Source organism: Charadrius vociferus, unplaced genomic scaffold, assembly GCF_000708025.1.
Source record: "Charadrius vociferus isolate BGI_N301 unplaced genomic scaffold, ASM70802v2 scaffold74, whole genome shotgun sequence".
In the NCBI taxonomy this organism is placed as follows: Eukaryota; Metazoa; Chordata; class Aves; order Charadriiformes; family Charadriidae; genus Charadrius; species Charadrius vociferus.
In genome coordinates, this window is record NW_009647849.1 from 1,002,585 (window position 1) to 1,007,506 (window position 4,922).

Here is a 4,922-nt window from a genome sequence, read left to right on the forward strand (position 1 = left end):
GGCGTGCGGAGCGCTGCGGGCGCGGGAGGTCGCCTCCTCCCGGGGATGGCTGGTTAAGGACAGAGCCTTCCCGATGGATGCAGAGGCCCGACTCGTCATCGCGGTTGCAGCGCTCTCCCGTAGGGCAGAGATCGCCCACATCGGCTACCGGGGAAAACAAGGGAAACCAAATCCCTGTTGCTGGGACAAGCGGAAAATTTCCTCTTCAAAAAGGAGCTGCCAGCCCTCCTCTTGGCCTGCTCAGTTTCCTTCAGCTCTGTAGGCCGTGATGCACCTGAGAGAAGGGCGGGGAAGCCTGTTTGCTAATCGTGATGGGAATCTGGGTCTGCGTTAGAACAGCTTCATAAAGACCTACTGTCCCTTCATTAATTCCTAGTATTTACCTGCAGCCACTTGGGACGTGCTTAATTTAGCAAACACAGCAACAGGGAAAGTCATTTGGGCTTTTAACTCAGATTAGAAACTCAAATTTAACCTAGTATTGAAGTCAAACTCCAAATTTTAAATCCAAGTCTTCACTAATGTTTGAGCCTGGCCTAGAACAAACACCTTTTCTGTGTAGACAGCAGTGGATCAAAGCAGCTAGATGTGACGCACACGGCAGTGACATGCAGATGGCACGTAAATCCTCCTATCCAACACCACACGTGTCCCCACCACTGAAACAGTCCAGAATTCAGATAAGATTAAGTCAGTAGCAGAGCTGATGCATCAGTAAGTTTATAGCCAGGATTCAGTCCTCTCTGAAGACACCAGCAATCAGCCAGCTCTATTGTGTGGGAGTACGACTGATCACCAATATTAAGTTTTCACAATAGTTTCTCTGTAAGCAGTAATGACCCCTTCTGTCACGGCTTAGTTCATCTACAGCAACGTGGTGTTTGCAGACACAAAACTACCCTTGAAACTCCCACCCAGTCATAAATAGTTACATATCTCCTCCGCAACAGAAGCTATTGCAAGCATGTTGAATCCTGCCTTCACTCATCTCACAGAATTCTAGGTCTCATTCAAGGTCTTGGTTCTCTCCAAAACTTAAGACCTGGCTAGCAAAAGGCCAGCAGAAGCGTCTGAAATGTACACCACCCTCCCCTCTCCTGTGACCAGCGTGCAGGCATTCTCTCCTTTTTCAGATGACTTCACAAGAGAACTCTTGCATCGGGATTCGTAACAGACGCACACTTGGTGACAAGACAGAGCAGCTGTCAGGCCCTGCTCAGCCCTCAAGTACCTCCACTGAAGGCTCCAAGGAGTATCCTGGAGCAGATATCCTGGCAAAGCAGCTGGAGGCCACCAGACAGGACAGCTGAACAGAACATAAGCAAGGCAGGAACCCTGCAGGCTCTGAGCTGCCGAAGCTGCTGTTTTTGCTGCAAACACCACGGATTTCCAGATGGTGTCACAGGACCCCTCTGTCCCTGCGTGCATCACTTGAGGCTGGGCCACCTACGCCTCTTCATTTCCACTTATTGTGGGTAGAACTCTTACATCTGTCACAGTTTATTACAATAAGAAGCATTTAATGGTCAAAAATTGCAAGAAAGTTGGCAGTTTAGCCCTTAAGAAAACTTTTGTAGCAGAAAGGATAATGAAGAACTAGGACAGATTACTGGGAGAAATACAAGGTCTCCGTCATGAGAGGCTTTAATAAGAAGCAAGACGAACACTCATCAAGATTCTCAGATGAGCATGATTCTGCTTTGAGAGGAAAATAGAGCAGATAACTTCTTGGTGTCCCTTCTGATCAATCTACAATGTAAACCTGCTACTGCTATCCCATAGCAGGAATCGAGTTGGGCCATTACAGAGCAGTGAACCCTACTGTTCTCATGATATCTTTTGTCCAACTCATTGTTAACTTTCTTGCCTAACTCATTACTTAGGGAAAGGGAAAACCAGCATTTCTTGAGGAAGTGAGAGACGGTCCACTTGACAAAATCCCAAGGAATTACATAGTACAGTCACTTGTGCTAGCACCAAACTGCACTCAAACACGAGAAAGACATTTTTGGATCACATATTCCCACGATAAACTCTTCTCCTTCCTTTTCCAGGGAACTTACTTTCTTTATAGTTGGTGCTAGTGTATTATTTTCATTGCCTGATCAGCTCAAGTCCTAGAAGTATAAACATAAAACAAGATTCTTGTTCTCTCAGAATCATTATTAGTTGTAAGAAACTGGAGAGAACAAAATTCATTGAAGAAAGAGAATTTTTACAGAGTACAGTTTGCTTTCAGTATGCCTATTACAAAAGAAAATCTCTCATACGAAGGAAGCGGGAGCTCAGAGAGCACACTCACCCTGCTGAAGGAGCCAGGCATGTTCCTTCACACCTCCTCTTCCCGACACCACTGGGACTGGCTTAGACGAGCAATCTGTAAACACACGCACATATATGTAGATAGTATATTACTTCATTTGGGTGCTGGCATTGTTAAAAAGAAACCCCTATGCCACCTGGTGGAAGAAGTCTTACTCTGAGGCACCATGCCGTACCAGCACATCTGACTGCTCGCTGTTGGCAGCCTAAAGAGGCGGTATTTTTTGAAACGAACCTTTACCTTTATGCGCCAACTTTGAGCACAGACACACAGAAAACCAGGGTCAGGATGAGTGAAACAAAAGTAGATCGAAGTCTATCAGAAAATACAAGCCTTTGGACCTATGTCCCGTGCCAAAGCATATGACAGCCTAGCAGCAAGAAGTAGCTCATTTTCAAATCCTACTATTTGACTTCAACCGTCAGACTTTTTTTCTCTCCTTCCATTGTTTTGTTTTAGCTACGCACATCACACTGCTTAATGGCTCAGTCTGGTGTAACTCACTAGGTAAGAGCACATCAATCAATAATTTATACTTCGTCCTATGAAAACCACCGCACAATCTTCTCTTTAGAGGGTAGGGGAAAGCGAGGAAGGGGCAGGATTTGTAATGAGACACAAAAGAATCTGAAAAGAAACAGCTTCTTTCCAGCAGCTGTGGCAGATCCCATTCAGGATTAGAGCCTGATTATTTCTGGTTAATGATAATTAGTTTCTCTCTTGACAATGGCTTCACATAAATGAAAACAAGTTTCAGAATGCAGGAAGAAATGGAGAATTATTACTTATTCCCTAACTCTGCTCCTTCCCCATTTTCTGTTTCTTGTCACATGGATCTTAACAGAATTTTCAGTCTCTAATCTTTGGGATTAATCTACAGGAAAGCTCTTTTCTGCCATCTGTATTTTTCAGGTTAGTAACACCATAATCACACTCAGGAGATGCACTGAATTTTAAAGACATATTGCTAAGCATTAAATGAATAATTCTCAATTTACTTTCAGATTGTAAAATCTCTGCAAGTTTACAAGGCAGGCAGTTATTCTTGACCTTTCACAAGCAACAGATACACAGGAATTCAGCATCCACTTCCAGAAGCAGCCTTTAGCTTTCTGTACCGAACACTCAGCACCAACAACTCCCTCTGATTTAACATGAAATCCCATTGACATAAAAGACGGTAGAAATCCCAAACACACAAAATTATTTCCTCAAGTTTCATTAAGATGTCAACAAGAATAAACAAAACAAACAACAACAAAAAAACCAACCAGAAATGCAATTGCCAGGGACAAAGCCCTTAATTCGCTGGTGAAAACGAAAGAGATGAAAACAACTGCAGCTAGTGGTGTATGTAGAAGTTCATGAGAACAGTCGAGTCAATGAACAGACAATCTCATGAGATTTATCTGCTATAAAACTTTGAGATCCAATTTAAGTCCTGATCTTCTAATGAATGAGAAGTCCCTACCACACACAAAAATACACCCACTTCCTCCTAGACCGTTTCCTGAAAATCCAGAACTGCTGGAGGCAGCCTCCTAAAGCTACTGTTAAAAAGTAGGTAATTAAACACTTTTTTTTGAGATTATTTCCATGGTAACTTCATCTTTAATGCGCGCATCTACAAGTCTAGGTGAGAAACGCAGAACTACATATTCAACCTAAACTGTTACTCTAAAAGACAATATTGATAAAACAGAGAGGAACAGGGTGTTTAACAAACTGTAAAATGTTTTGACTCAAAGTGTTGTACAGCAGATGGAGCTCCAAGTATGGTCTATGAATAGCCACCTACACATGAGAACACACAGAGATAATAAATATACATACTGTATCCCATCAATTGATTGTCTTAAAACAACTTCTCTTTCTACTGCAAATTGACACACAGAAGTTCACTTCTGTAAACAAGGTCCACAACAAAGCAGCTCTCCAAGTTTCACATCAACAAAGATTGGAAAGAAATAAATGTAATCAGCTTGCAATGCTCATCCAAATGTCACCTAAAAGTTTAAGTTCTTTTTTTTGACCACGATCTACAATTATGTCATCTGTGTTCCCCTCAAGAGAAAATAAAAGCAGGACAGGGATGCCTGCTGTCTTCATCCAAGGTGTTGAGACTGAGAAAGGATGTGTTAATTCAGCATACACCAGTGACAAAAGTAAAAATCATTTTGTTTCAAACATGATTCCTCCTGGAAGATCAGGTGTCCTTCCATTGCCACACTTGCCAACAAAGCTGTGACACTCCTCTCTCCTTTATCAGAACTAAGTGCAATGGAAAGGTTTCGTAGGCTCACCCCCACCTCCTCTGCAGTCCTCTCTCCCCAAAATGATCCATCTGGCTGGCCGACCAACTGGACTGTGCCAACCAGATCCAGAAGTGCTCCCAAGTGTAGAATGACTTTATGTAGCAGAGGAGAAAGTCAGTTTTCCAAATGAAATCTTTCCAATCTCAGCTCCACAGCAGAGTAGAAACATTAATAAATTTTACATTAAGCACCAAGCTTCTCTTCCCTCCCTTTCACAGAAAAAAAAGACCTGCAGGAATGGGCCATACTGACTAGCAACATTTACTAATTCTCCTTCTTTCCCT